Source organism: Aquarana catesbeiana, linkage group LG03 (genome assembly GCF_042186555.1).
Source record: "Aquarana catesbeiana isolate 2022-GZ linkage group LG03, ASM4218655v1, whole genome shotgun sequence".
Classification (NCBI taxonomy): Eukaryota; Metazoa; Chordata; class Amphibia; order Anura; family Ranidae; genus Aquarana; species Aquarana catesbeiana.
In genome coordinates this window covers 349,872,999-349,889,312 of record NC_133326.1, presented here as the reverse complement: position 1 = coordinate 349,889,312, position 16,314 = coordinate 349,872,999, and positions in this window count along the sequence as shown.

Below are 16,314 nucleotides of genomic sequence, written 5' to 3'. Positions count from 1 at the left end.
TCTCCACACGGGCCTGGCAGACCTTCCCACCAGTCATTCTCCTAAAACTTTACTTGAAGCACATTTATATTAAGATCGCAGGTCCTGATGAAGCGGGGTTCCCCATGAAACGTGTCAAATTGTGCAAGTTGATCTCAAGGTCATATGAACAGTAAATACGGATGGCTAACTTGAATATTTGGTTTTAAGCTTCTTTTATGGATATGTATGTTATATGTTGAAATAAAGTGTTAATAATTTATATCCTTATCTTTTGTCTGTATTATACCTAGGTATACAGAAAGTCACATTGTATGGCATGGTTGAAGGCATGAATGGGGCCTCAGTGAATTTCATAAGTGTCATATCTATCTAGTTTCTCCATCCCATGTACTTGCTACCACAGCAGCCCTGACAGGAAAAGATGTGGCAATTATCAGAATCAGTTGCCTTTTCAGAATATCAATATTGCTATGAACTCTTCCACAGTCCAACCTTGGAAGCTCCAATAGTTCTATTACAGGTTTACCGTATAGAAGGTATGGTATATTTTTACATAGTTACATTGGTCCAGTCTATGTTTTTGCCTTACCTGGCTGATGCCCCTGGAAGCTGGAAATCACTGTAGTAGACACCGCCACTTCAGTGATCTCCACTTACTTCCAGATCCCTGAGCAGGCGGTCCGATGCATTGTAAATACAGGAGGTCATTGGCTTGGCGCAGTGCCATTCAGAAAATGCATTGCATTTTCTGATCAAATGCAAAGTGTTCTCCAACTGGACAAGGTGTGTGTGTGTGTGTGTGTGTGTGTGGGTGTGTGTGTGTGTGTGGGGGGGGGGTGATGATGCCATGCTTTCCACCTTGTCCAATCAAAGAACGCTTTGCAGGGGGCAGAAAGGGGACTATTTAATGATTTTTGAGTGCATGTGGAGTAATCTGCCATGCTGCATTTCCCAACAGTTAAATAAAAGTTCCAGCCTCTTCTATATCAGTGTGCTGGGGCAAGTTAGCACTGTCATTTAATGGTCAGACTGCAACATGGCAAATTACTCCTCCTGCTCCCGAAAATCATTACATTTTCTCCTTTCTGCCCTCTGGACATACTCCAGACACTTGCATCCTGTATGTATGCATCCTGTATATTACATATACACATACAGTACTTTTGACCCCTGTGCTCTGTACAACGTTTAAACTTCACCCACAGTGCAATTTACCATACCCAAATTTCTCCAGATCCCATTCTCTGGATAGCAAAGGATGGGGTACTTTGTTGCATGTTATCAGCCTAGCTTTGGTTCCAGACACCATTAATGGTCCTGGGGAGACCGATTTCCCTGTGCTGGGTGAGACTACTGTTTTAGTGGTCACGGATAGCTGGAAAGCAGGCTACTTACTCACTTAGGTGTGGAGCTGGATGCACATTCTTTGAAGGATCTTTCACGGTTTCCTCTCTGCAATCTGCCATTATGGACTGAAATGTTCACTGGGACTTTGCTTCAGTTTTTCTTTTAAATTTGAAAATTTTTGCTGTTTAACCATTTATCTATGAACTGAAATTTTCACTGGGATCTTGATTTAGTTTTGCTTTTTAGCGCTGCACTTATTTTGTATTTATAAATCTGTAGCTCAGCCTGATCAAAAGCAGCGCACTGTCTAGATGGCTTTATCTTTAATAGCATCAGTCACTCAACAGAGTGAAATAGAGATTCATGGTTCCCTCAATGAACTGCAGCTCCCCAGTGCCGGCAGCACTCATGCAGCCCCAGACCATGACACTCCCACCACCATGCTTTACTGTAGGCAAGACACACTTGTCTTTGTACTCCTCACCTGGTTGCCGCCACACGCGCTTGACACCATCTGAACCAAATAAGTTCATCTTAGTCTCATCAGACCACAGGACATGGTTCCAGTAATCCATTTCTCTAGTCTGTTTGTCTTCAGCAAACTGTTTGCGGACTTTCTTGTGCATCATCTTTAGAAGAGGCTTCCTTCTGGGACGACAGTCATGCAGACCAATTTGATGCAGTGTGTGGCGTATGGTCTGAGCACTGACAGGCTGACCCCCCACCCCTTCAACCTCTGCAGCAATGCTGGCAGCACTCATACGTCTATTTCCCAAAGACAACCTCTGGATATGACGCTGAGCATGTGCACTCAACTTCTTTGGTCGACTATGGTGAGGCCTGTTCTGAGTGGAACCTGTCCTGTTAAACCGCTGTATGGTCTTGGCCACCGTGCTGCAGCTCAGTTTCAGGGTCTTGGCAATCTTCTTATAGCCTAGGCCATCTTTGTGTAGAGCAGCAATTCTTTTTTTCAGATCCTCAGATCTCAATGATCCTTCTTTGCCATGAGGTGCCATGTATGTGACCAGTATGAGAGAGTGAGAGCGATTAAACCAAATTTAACACACCATTCACACCTGAGACCTTGTAACACTAACGAGTCGCATGACACCGGGGAGGCAAAATGGCTAATTGGCCCCAATTTGGTAATTTTCAATTAGGGGTGTACTCACTTTTGTTGCCAGCCGTTTAGACATTAATGGCTGTGTGTTGAGTTATTTTGAGGGGACAGCAAATTTACAGCTGTACACTCACTACTTTACATTGTAGCAAAGTGTCATTTCTTCAGTGCTGTCACATGAAAAGATATAGTAAAGTATTTACAAAAATGTGAGGGGTGTACTCACTTCTGTGAGATACTGTATTTACTACGGCAAATTATGTCATACATTTCAGGAGTCTTTAGGAGGGGAGGAGGAGAGGAGGGGCTTTCCCAGCTAAGCACACCCTCCTGTCTGCATGCCTGAGCTAAGGGCAGGTGGATTGCAGGAAGTAAATGCTACATGAATCATTGGCCCTTACTCAAGATGGCCATGGCCAGAAATGCTAGGGGTGTTTTCCAGCAAAATAAAGCATGGAGACATAAATGTAGGGGTGAGTTTGCTTTGAAAATGAAAAATGAATCAAATAGCTTTTGGTTTGTGGTTCTCAGATACAGTGTAGTTCCTTCTCAATAAACTTTGGTAAAAGAAATACAGACAACTGCTAGAAGTGGTACAAATCTATAAATCTCTGCATTAAATTCCCTTATGGAAAGAACAAGCATTTGAAATAAGTAAGCTATCTCAGCTGTATTTACAATAATAACTAAAACAAAATGTTCTGTATTGTTTTTCTGTGATTTTGGAACGATTTGCATTTATGTCCTTTTAATACATTAGCATCATATCTGTCACACCTGAATGCTGTCTATATAATCGTGGCTTTGTAATGAATAGAGAGACGTAAACAACACTTTGTTGCAAGCTTATTACATTTGTGATCTGTCCTTGCAGCTTACATATACAGCATTTCATCTCTGCTTTATGCGTGACCAGATCATCTCCATGGTGCTGGTCTTCTTTCTGCAATACTCTATCATGCACAGATATCATCTACCACAGTGTGCTGTCTATGTCACATCTTTATATTACAGAAATGCTGAAATGATGCCATTATTTATTAAATGCTTGGGACATTTTACAGAGAAAGTGCAAGACTATTTCACAAATAGAAATCTTGCACTAAGTTATAAAGCGTTGTTTATACCAGTGCGTTGTGGGAATGCACGCAAAATTGCACACTTTCCCACATGGCACATAAATTTGGGGCCCCTTTGCAGACGCACAGTAGTGCCAATAATGGCTCTCCCATGCGCAAACATGAGAGCGTTCGTGTGCCCCAAAATGCATGGTACTGCAGTACCTTGCATTTTGCGGTTTTGCTATTTTTTAAATTTTGCGTTCACCTTTTCAGCACGTTTCTCACACAGCCCATTGAAATGAGTGGGCTGCCCTAAGCACGATGCAAAACATGCAAAAAAAAAAAAAATAGAGAAAAATAACAAAAATGCAGTTTTTGCTGTTAGGGTCATCTGCCAGTTTGAACACTATTGCCGCTCCAGCATACATTAGGTAATAAACAGTTGTACAAATGTAACATGTTCTAAATGGGTTTTATCATTTGTACCAAGTGAATATAGTGTCATGTTGTGTGGGCTTCGTTTTTATTTGTGAAAAAAATTATAGAATAGTGTATTAGAGAGAGGCTGGAAGCATGGTGGGTGGAAATGGGGGGGGGGGGGGTAATCAAAGGAAAGGGAGGGGAGTCCGTAGGTTGCACCACCTAATTTCTCCAGGGGGAAAAGGGGTATGGAAGTGGGGCAGATAGAGTAATTGCATTAATGCAGTCTCAGGTTTTAGTTGCAAAATAGATAGTTTAGATATTCCTTTTGGGAGGGTCTGTGGCATCATTCAAGTGGACTAAAGTATATTCAGAAGAGACTTTGAATTGTATCCAGTAGAACATCTTTCTAAAGGTATCAGGTTTTCTCTGAGTGAGCTGTCTTCCATCTGCATGATGTTATTTACATTGGAAAACCAGTGGTAGAGTGTAGGGGGGCTAGTATGCTTCTAGTTACATGGAATACAAGCTTTCCCCCTCATTGAGAAGGTACACTAGCAAGAAATTTCTGTATCTGGACTTTGTAATTGTTATGTGGTGTAACAGATATAGTATGCTGGGGGGTTGTGACTGAGGTTGGTGCTATTAGTTGAAGGATCACTTGAGTGACTTGTGACTTGATCTTGAGGCAGTCCCAGAAAATGTGCATGAGATTGCCTTTGAGTTTACCACCTCTCCAGAACTTGTCATTAGTGCCTGGGAAAATGTGAGATAGTACTGTACCACCTTGTCAAAAGTTAAGTTGTTGGTATTTTCTAGATGTGCCTTACATTTGGAGGTGTGATGTAAAAATTAATAATGTGGTCCTGGTTCCTGAGAGAAAGAAGAATTTTGCCCTTTTTGTAGGAAGGAGTTAGATAGATTTTGGTTTAATGAAATTAGTTGATAGGAGGTGGAGAGTGTTCCTCTTAGGTGGCCTCGTTGCGCTCAGATCCCCTCAATAGGTGTGAGTTGACATGTGAATGCCTTACTGTCAGGCAAGGAGTGTATGAAACGTGAGAGCTGGTTTAATCTCCAGAAGCCCAGTTTTTAGGTTCAAGTGCGAGGGGTTTGGAATGTGCCAGGGCAGGACTAGTTGTAATTAGACAGTCCATACAATGGCAATTGTGAAACAAATAGCATATTTTAGATTTCAGAAGGGATCTTGACTGCTGGGGCATCACCGGTACCTAAGGCTCAGACTAGAATATGAAACCTGATGAAAGGGCAGAGTCCTGAAATACATTATCAGCTACAGCTGAAGATGACCTGGTGTCTGAAGTCTGGTGGCTTCTGAGGATTGCCTGACACTCGGCTTTTTTCTGTACAAGAGCATGATCAAAAGTCATGTCACAGGTCGCAAGTACAGAGCTACAGATGCTGAACAATAAAGCCAGAACTTAAAATGTATTCAGGACAGGAGTCACAGCAAAATCAGGCCAAAATTCAAGTGAGGTAAGAACAAACAAGCGAGTAACTTGGTCAACTTATTAAATCGTGGCAATTGTTATCATAATGAGGTCTTAGGGAGGAGTTGTACTGAGCACTGTGCCACCTCTATTTTATCATATTTGTGGCCATATTAGGTCAATGATGTCATGAACATCCTTGTCTCTTTCTATACATGCACCTGCTGGTGGAAAATCTCCAGTCTGCATCTCATTGGCCCAGCAATGACAGCTAACTTTGGATTTTGACCAAATCCAATGTGGTTGGAAACCAAGTTCATCTCTAGTGGCAACTACTATGTGTGTGTAAAGGGTTAATTGCTCAGTTAACTTTCCCCAATAATGATCACCCTTAGGCCGGCCATACACAGAACAAATTTCTTTCTTGCAACCACGGTTGTAGGATGAAATTGACTGGGGAATCCTTCCCGCCTTCCCTGCCGGAAGAAGACAGTGATTATTATTCCAGCCGCTAGCGATAATCACATGTAAAATCCAGCCTGGTTGTACCCAAGTTAATTTAACAACTTGGTACGTTCAGCTAGCCCATGCATGGTTCTAATATCAGGAACTGGCCAAGATTTAAATGGTCTATAGGCTCTATAAGCTCACAATCTAACTGCCTACATCACTTATACCAAGGCTAATCAGAGAGGAAGTCAATTAACAGTATCATTTTGAAAGGAAACACATGCAGGCAGAGGGATAACATAATAAAAAGAGGGTCCCTAATAATGCCTGATGGTTATCAAAATTGCAGTGGTATATGTGCCAGGGTTCAGTAGGATGTTTGCAGGAAAGGAGAAGCTGAAAAATGCAGCTGAAGAGAAATAGTAATGGGTGGACATGGTGTGCGAGCAAGAGAATGGCTGACTACACCCTGGAATGATGATCAGAAGTGAAATCTCTTGTGTCTAGGTCCTTAGCATTTAAACAGTACAATACCAAATTCTAAAATTGCAAATTTCAAAAGCAGTGAACATGGATTAGAAATTCAATTACTGTAAACTGTCAAAAAGCCAGACATCTTCTGTCTTTCAGTCATTGGTAGGTAGGAGTACTGGCAAGCATGTTAAAAATACTGGCGGAATAATGTGGCCTTTAATGTTTTAAAATTGATAGGTGAGTCCCGTGCAGGTTAGAATGCGGCACCAAGCCTTCCTGAGACATCACACACAACAATAATTGCTAAGTTCCACCCCTCTGAATTAAAGTGTATGAAACTCTCCTCCAACCCCCGCCTTAGGGCCCATTCACACTGCCCTGAACAGCTGAAGCACAAACCGCAGCAATTTAATGTGCAGCAGCTGTCTGTTTCATCTGCAGTGAGACGGCAGTAGTGGGTGGTGTGATGCGTTTCAGCGCATCACTTAGCTCCTCCTTTTTTTGTACTAACTTTATTTGAAGTGCACAAAAATGACACTCCATTCACGTCACTGTACAGCAGCATGGTGTGCTGTTGTACAGGGACATACGATCCTGTCCTGTCCGATAAAGTGCAACTCACTGCAGTCCACCTTGGGATGCATTGGAATTTGAACAGGACACATAGAAAATAATTGTTTTCTTTGTGTCCTAGTGGTGACCTCATTCATTCAGTGTCGTAAAATGCAGGTCACTGTACTATGTGTGAACTGGATCTCAGAGGTGCAACAGAAAAAGAGAGAAAATGTCCCCAAAATGAAAGAAATTTCCATCATTGCTAGAGTTGCCATTGTTGTCAGAATTGGAGGTTTTTCCCTCACTTCTTGTTCTGGTGAAAACTCTAACATTTTTGATTTAACGACACATTCTATCATAGTGACATGGTTGTAACTGCAGGGGTCGCAATTTTGACCGAACCCAATGCTCCAGGGGACCCGGGTGGTACCCCTGTAACCTGGATAGGAGGGGCGGTAGGGGCGACATAGAACCAATCTGCCCCATTTTCCTCTTGCAGCTGCTGATAGCCGGCTTCTCCTCCTCTCCCTCTCCCAGGCATTCAGCAGCTGCAGCTTCTTCTTCTCTATGTTGCCCCCTGTCCCCTGTGTGCTCCCTGGTCCCCCTCATCCTCCTACAGCTCTTCCAGCTTCCCCTCTCTCCTCTCCTGCCGGATGCTGTGGGGGATGTGTCAGGGTGGAGAGCGGGGAAGGGGCCTGTAATTACTGTATGTAATTTATCTGCCCCTTCCTTTTCTGAATGGACAGTCAGTGATCAGTACCTGTGTCCATTCATAACTAAAGCATAATAAACTGTGAAGCTCCATCTTTGACAGTGAAGCTCAACTGGCAGACACAGGGTACAATGTCCATTTAGGCATGAATATTGATATGACTTGTACTCTGTCCAAAGTGTTCATGATATAAATGTGTGTACATATTCACGTGTTTCTGTTTGAATCACATTACACAATGTTCTCTTTCTTTATGCACTACCAATGTCAACATCTTAGTTCCAGCTCTGTGGTTGCAAGTGGGCCACATCATAAATATCCTTTTAGGCCAGTGTAAATAAAAGTTACATATTAACTTGCTTTCTGAATGCCTTTAAAACAGTCCTGTTTTGCAGTACGAAACTATGTATTAGTTACATATCTTTTGTCAGGTATAAAAGGGGAGTAAAGTGTTTTACAGATCACTTCTCAGGACATAACAGCTCTATACATATCAATTTAGGCAAACAAGTTAGCACACGTAAGAGCACAGTAAGCCTTCTCTGCATTGACTGAAAAGGTTAGACCTCATCATAGTTCCCATTTCCTTTATGTTTGAATTAGAACCTAATGTGCTGTTTCATACGCAATAGGAAATATCCTGCAATTCCGGCCTCCTGGCCAGGCTTGCTAATCTGTGTGGGAACTAAAGGTGCCCCATGCTATACAGGAACAGGACTGGAAGTATTTGTGCTGATCCAGATCACTGCATTTTTTTTTTTTCCGAAGCAGACAGTATTGTTATTTTTAACACCTTTACGCCAGAAATTAATGTTTAAATGCTAGTGTGTTTTCCAGGATATCATCCAAAACGCACCTCAAAAGGAAATCATCAATTTTCACCACTATCTATTCTAGCCTAGCCTGTGATTGATTCAGGGGAAGCCTCGGACCAGTAAAGGGATATAACTTTGTGTAGGGTCAAAGCATAGGCCCTTTTCTGTCTTTAAAATGAACAGACATATGCATAATATTGCAGATTGGGCAACTGCTATGGGGTCCATAAGAGGGCCCAGTAGTTTTTGGTCCTGATTCATACATTTTTTTCAGAAATGAACAAATTGACAAATAAACATCCAAAGTTCTTGATTCACCAAGCTGCAGTAACACTTAAAACAGAAGTATGGGGATTTTTGAAATTTAGAATCATACTTACCTATGTGGATGCAGCAACGGTCTGGAACAGTCCACCACACATGACCCCTAGACCGAGGTGGGGGACAGGATCCACAGGGACCGGTGTTATGCAGGGAGTATAAGAGGCTTGGGTAAGTACATCTGTTATCTCTAATCCTCTAGACAAAAATGGGCAGTTAACCTGTGCAGCCCCACTGCATAAGAATTTATTTTTTTTACTTGGAGTGGGGCTATAAAGCCCAATTAATAATAAATAAAATATAATTAAAGAGGAACGTCACGTGAAAAGGAAAGTTACACTCATCCTTCTCCTTACCCTGTCCTCTCTCATCATTGTGAACTTTTTTTATCGGGTAGTGGGTACGTACTGATGGGTGCCCACTCCCATCCCCTGGGATACGTCACATGTCTCAGGAAATTGCAGGACCATAGAGAGAGCACAGCACATCTCACGCATGCGCAGTGGGAAGACGGCTTTGAAACAGAAAGTCACAGCTGGCTTCCCACAAGCAAGATGGCAGTGCCAGAGACCCGAAGACCAGCAAAGAACCGAACCGGGGGATGACAGCACTGGATCTTTAGGCTGGTAAGTGTCTGTATATTAGGAGACAGCAAATACAGTATTTTTAGCTGCTGACTTTTATTTATTATTATTTTTTTATTTTTTTTTATGTTTCAATCATTTTTATTAAAGGTTTTTACAATAGTGAATAGAGAAGAATTCACCATTAGTAATCCAAAAGCAAGCAATGATACAAAGGTAGCAGAGCCTCTGCTGTAGAAAATACAGACATTATAAAACAGAAAACTAGAAACAGAAAACTAACATAGTTAAAACTAGTTTTAATTATAAAACTACCCTAACTAGTATAAAAGGCTACTTTTCCATATCTACGACCCCAACTTGAAGCACAAGCTGGTTTTTGGACATGTTTTTAATCCACTTTGGCCTACCTTCGGCCTGAAGGTTTTATCCATTCAGGGTGTTATAAGAGAATATGTTGGTAATATTCATTGTAACCTGCGACCTGATGGAATTCTCACGTTTGTTCCTGTGTTTCCCCCACGTGATCACAGTATAAGTCAGACTCCCGTATTGGAGGACAGAAACACCCTCTGAAACACAGGAACAGACCTGCAACCAGACTTGTCTATAATAAGTAACATATGGCAAAACATAATTAACAGGCCAGGGATAGGTGGGTACTGGAAAGAGAAAGAAAGGAGAAGAGGTTGGGGGGGGGGGGGGACCTCGCACTCCAGTCTTCACAATCCAGAATGCAAACTAATCGGGTATAGTCTGGGGGTCATTGGTTAAATATTTGACCCAAGGATCCCATATTTTTTCTAACAGTTTCAATTTACCATTCAAAATAACCTGTAAACATTTGTTTATCATTATCCAGGAAAGTTTAAGCACTTAAGGACCGGAAGGATTTACCCACTACCTGACCAGGCCATTTTTTCGATACGGCACTTGCGTCGCTTCAACTGACAATTGCGCGGTCGTGCGACACTGTACCCAAACAAAAATTACGTACTTTTTTCCCCAGAAATAAAGCCTTCGTTTGCTGGTATTTGATCATCTCTGCGTTTTTTATTTTTTGCGCTATAAACAAAAACAACAACAGTGACAATTTTGAAAAAACAATAATTTTTTTTTACTTTCTGCTATATTATATATCCCAAAAAAAATGTATTCATCAGTTTAGGCTGATGTATGTTCTTCTGCATATTTTTAGTAAAAAAAATCTCAATAGGCATATATTTATTGGTTTGCGCAAATGCTATTGCGTCTACCAACTATGGGATAGATTTAGGGACTTTTATTATTTTTTTATTGTTTTTACTGGTAATGGCGGCGATCAGTGACTTTTAGCGGGACTGCTACATTGGAGGAGATGACAAATCTGACCATCAAATTACACTTTTTGGGGACCAGTTATTATATTGATCAGTGCTATAAAAATGCACTGATCAATGTATAAATGACACTGGCAGGGAAGGGGTTAACACTAGGGGGCGAGGGGCGATAAAGGGGTTAACTGTGTTCTCTCAGCTTGTTCTAACTGTAGGGGGGATGGGCTGCCAGGGACATGACAGAGATTGCTGTTCCCGATCACTGGAAACAGAAGATCTCTGACATGTCCCCTGTCAGAACGGGGATCCACCTTGTTTACACTTGGAGATCCCCGTTTTGCCTCTGTACACCAGGATCGTGGGTCCCTGGCGGATATCACTTAAACAAGCTGACCTACAATGACGACGATTTACGGTATCCTGCCACCTTGCCCCAGTGCGACGGGTAGTCGGGAAGCAGTTAAACTTTTCGAAGGGTATAACGGCTGACTTCCAGGACCTGGCTATAGTGATTTTTGCAGATACAAAAATAAACATAATAAGTTTCCTCTGAGGTCTCGGGGCTTCTTCCATCATGTATCCCAGTAGAGCCTGCTTCAGAGATTTAATCAGATTAACTTGGGTGATGATATATATAAAATTGTAGACCTCTTTGTTGCCTTGGCAGTATGTTTGGAGTCATTGTCATGCTGGAAGACCCTTTCATGACCCATCTTCAGTGTTCTGGCTGAGGGAAGAAGGTTCTTATCCAAGATTTTACAATACATGGCACCGTCCTTTGGCCCCTCAATGAGGCAAAGTGGGCATGTACCTTTAGCAGAGAAACTGTCCCAAAGCATAATGTTTCCACCTCCGTGCTTGACTGTAGGGATGGTGTTCTTAGGGTCAGAGTCAGCATTTTTCTTCCTCCAAACATGGTGAGTCAAGTTAATGCCAAAGAGCTCAATTTTGGTCTCATCTGACTATAGCACTTTCTCCCAATCCTTCCCTGAATCATTTAGATGTTCATTGGCATGACTGTACATGTGCCTTGTTGAGGCGGGGGACTCGCCGTATTTGGGGGAAGAAAAATGCTTTGGGGCTGTTTCTCTGCTAAAGGTACTGACCAACTTTGCTGCATTAAGGGGCCAATGGATGGGGCCATGTATTGTAAAATCATTGATAGAAATCCTTCTTCCCTCACCCAGAACACTGAAGATGGGTCATGAATGGGTCTTCCAGCATGACAATGACCCAAAACATACCGCCAAGGCAACAAAGAAGTGGCTCAAGAAGAAGCATATTAAGGCCATGGAGTGGCCTAGCCAGTCTCTAGACCTTATTCCTATAGACAATTTATGGAGGAACCAGAAACTTCGAGTTGCCAAGGGACAGTCAAGAAACCTTAAAGATTTAGAGAAGATCTGTAAAGAAGAGTGGACCAAAATCCCTCCTGAGATGTGTGCAAACCTGGTCACCAACTACAAGAAACGTCTTACCTTTGTGCTTGCCAACAAGGGTTTCCTCACCAAGTACTAAGCCATGTTTTGCTTGGGGATCAAATACTTATTTTACTCAATGAACTGCAACTAATTTTATAACATCGGTATCATGTGTTTTATTTTTATTTTTTGGTTGATATTCTGTCTCCATCATTTACAATACACCTACGATAAAAAATTATGGACCCTTCATTTCTTTGTAAGTTGGCAAATGTACAAAGGGGATCAAATAATTATTTTCCCCACTGTATCATGTACTAATTAGTAGCACTTTATAGCTTTCCTCGATAATGGAAGTATTAGTGAGTGACCGAGAGGCTTCCGGAGCTATGGAATGCCATTCATCTAGGTCAAGGGTTTCCTTGAGGTTCTGCTCCCATTTATCCATATACCCAAGTTTAACAGAATGTTGAGTTAAAACAACATAAATCTCTGAGATGTGGCCTCTGATTTTATCATATTTGTGACATAAATATTCTATTGGAGTCATAGAGACAATATCAGAGGACCGAGCCAAAGAACTAAAATAATGAGCTATCTGAGCATATTGATAATGTCCTGACACCGGTGGCTGGTATTTCTCTGACAAGACATGTTGTGACAAGATACCCCTTATGTCAAAAAGGTCAGCTATGCATAAGAAACCCTTTTTTGTCTACAATGCAAATGTTCGAGGAGAGAGGCCCTGGGTGAACTCTCTATTTCAGAGCAAAGGGGCCAAAGGATTATGAGGGGATTATGAGGGGATTTAAATGTATGAGTTTTAGAAAGTCTGTCCCATATTCCCAGTGAGAACGATAGGGAAGGGTACATAATTGGTGGCCATTCCTTAGCTGGGAGCTACATTATATGGGCTATTGGCCCAAACGAGCAACAATGGGATTCCGCCCACATCCAAAGTGGGTGGGGCTGGAGAAAATGAAATCTAAATAACTGAGCCAACTGGGTTGCGTAAAAGTAGATCCGGGACCCCCAAACCACCTTTCTGTTTAGGGGTAAACAATGTACTTTTAATCACTTAAGGCCTCTTATCTTCCCAAATAAACAGAAATATCTTCCTCTGAAACGCTACCAAGTCAGATTGATTTGGTGCCCCAGGAAGGGTGCGAAACAAGCACAATATTCTCGGTAGGACATTCATCTTCAGAAAGTGCAGTCTGCCAAACCATGATGGAGGGTGAAGTTGCCATCTAGACATGTCTTCTGACAAGTGTTTGTATAGTTTTAAATAATTTAGAGTATAAAGAGTGTGCAAGGAGGGTGTTAAATGTGTTCCTAGATATGAAAGAATGAGTGTGCATGGAGGGTTTATTATTTTTTTTAACTGACCAGAGCTCCTCTTTAAATTAAACAGACATTCCTTGGTACTAAAGTGTGAAAGTCAAAATAAGACCTTAATCTCTTTATATATTTTGCACTCTGCTACTTCAACGTGTATCACTTTTATATGCCATAAAGGGACTTAGTGTTCCAAGATATTTTTTACTTAGCCATTAAAAATATCCCATTCACAATAATGTTTTTCCTTCTCTGTCTGCATATTATATCCATCAGAAAAATAAGGGCTTTATTTCTGAATTTAGTATAGTGGCAGAGCCATGCAAATCACTCCCTTTTGTCCTAGTGCCATCTGTGCATCCAGAAGCACTGGGCTACAACAAATATACAGCCTGATATAAACAATTCTTTAATTCTAATCTGCATACAGCTGGTTGAGGGTTGTTGGCCATTATTAGCACAGTATTTGGAAACCAAGACTTCTATGGTGTAGAATTTGGGGAGGAATAAGGAAATGTAATCTGACAGGTTATGTATAGTGAAGGTATTTGACAACTATAAAGCATGTTGTTTTTCTTGCCACATAACACTAAACCAAAATTATGGGGCCTACCTTTGAAAGCAGTCCTATACTCTGAAGGGGTTTCCATCACTGCACCTTCATTGACACTAATAGAATCCAAATCCTTTGCAGTTCCTCACGTGTCTGGTCATGCGACCACATGCCGTGGCATTATACATATTGACTCTTCTGAAAAAGAGAAATGATGTTAAGTCCTTCCTGCCGATTAGTCAGCTTTGTAGAAACATCAGTCCTAAAGAGACACTTTGGCAGAAGTCTTGTTCCCAGCTCTGACATTTTACATTGTTCTTTTGTTTTCTTTATTTATCACTGAAGGAACAGATTAATAATCAAAACTTTCTTTCAACTGTCAAAGCCCACATGAATAAGATTGAATTTTAATTCTTGAACGTGTTCGTTCCTCCTCAGCACGTGTAAACTGAGTCTAGTTCAAAAAGTAAAGTTCTTATAAAGCAGTGGAATGTTTTGTACTGATTAGGCTGTCATTTAGCATGACATAACAAACAGCAACACTGGGCCCTTTCACACTGATCAGTTTTTCTTCAGTTTTTGCCTTACCAAAAGCGGAAGAAAAATGCATGACCATTAAATCCTATGGAACTCTTCACAGAGTCAATTCCATTTTTAAAAGTCCTGCATGCTGCATTTTTGGAGCAGATTTGGTGCAATAAAAAAAATGCACCTACCCACTGAAGTTAATCAGTTGCATTTTTGGTGCATTTTTTGAGTCACATGCCCTTTTTTCACAGGTGTTAAACACACCCTAAATGTGGCAAAAATGCATATGTTTGTATGCAGTGTGAAAGTAGCCTAAGTGCAAAAAGCTGGCAGGCATAATAATATAAACTCTTGAAGGCAAGGCCCTACTGAGCTTTGTTTCAGTAAGGCTTCATTCACAGGGCCACTTTGGGCCATACACCGACAAGAATTTTATTGATTTCTCTTTGGGATTAATATATTAATTTCCCTTTGGGATTAATGAAATATTCTAAATCTGTATCCGAATGAGTTGAAGGCCTCGTTCACATGGGTCTACTAAAGCGTACACCCAAGGGCAGTGTTTGCCAGCACATGATGCACAGGTGTTCTATGCATTCATGTCATTTGGGACACAGCGGCTACACCTCTGGTGCCCAACCTGCGGCCTAAGGGCCGTATGCGGTCCTTTGGTATATGATGTGTGGCCTGAGACCTCAGCAGTCTGTAGTGGGAACATTTATTAGGGTAAAAGCAACTCTACTAGCCTTATGTAACAGGTTCCCAGTTTCCTATTGTCCTCGGTATCATATCCCCAGCCACAAATGTAGCATCTGCAGTTTCTTAAAGTCATCTCAAGCAGTGCATATATTGAACATTATGTGCGGGCCTTTAGTAATGTCAGGGGTCACATTTGAGGCCCCCTTTAGCTCATAAGTTGACAACCGCTGGGCTACCCAGACACAGCCGCTGCTCCCAGTTTGTCATCCATGTGGGTAGGTGGTGTGTGTCCTCAAACGCAGACAGCGTGAGTTTAGGGAAATTTACTTGCACCTGCACAGATGTCATATTGGGAACGGCAGCAGTGTCTGTGCAAATGCTGCTTCCCAATAGATGTGAATGGGACTGCATGCATGTGGATGCACAGAACACCGATGCATGCCCTTTGCACGGACGTATGCTTTAGAATGCATCGTGTGAATGAGGCCTTAATGTCTGCCAAGTTCCAAGCTGTGATCAGCCTTTGCCAGTACTCTGTACAATGACAGGCTGAAAAGCGCCATTGTTTTTCACATGTAATCAGAAATCCAAGATGTTTCATGCAATTTGGGACAGATGAGCGGCAATAGATACAGAGTCTCTCATCTGTTCCTAATCACATGTAATCACAAGGATTAACAGTTACATGCAAAAAGCTGCAGTACTTGTCAGCCTGTCATTGATCCAGAGGAGATTTAACCAGTTGGCGACCGCCCTGTAGCAGTTTTACTGCTACAGGGTGTCCGGGCTGCACAGGATCACATATATACATATGAAAACTGCCTTTCCAGGTAGCGGACGTGAGTGCACCGATGACCGCCGTCACCCGCTGATCATTTGGTGCACAGGCAGAACAGCAGTCTGCCTATGTAAACAGGGCAGATTGCCATTCTGTCAGTACAGAAGGCAAAGATCCTGTGTTCCTGCAAAGAACAGGGAATCTAGGGACATGGATCCATACCTTGCCCTAGTAAAAGTACCACCCCTAACGTAAGAAAATACCAGCTAAGCACACGGTTACCCCTTTGATCACTCCTGATGGTAACCCCTTCCCTGCCAGTGTCATTAGTACAGTGAGAGTGCATTTTTTAGCACTGATCACTGTATTAGTGTCATTGGTCCCCAAAAAAT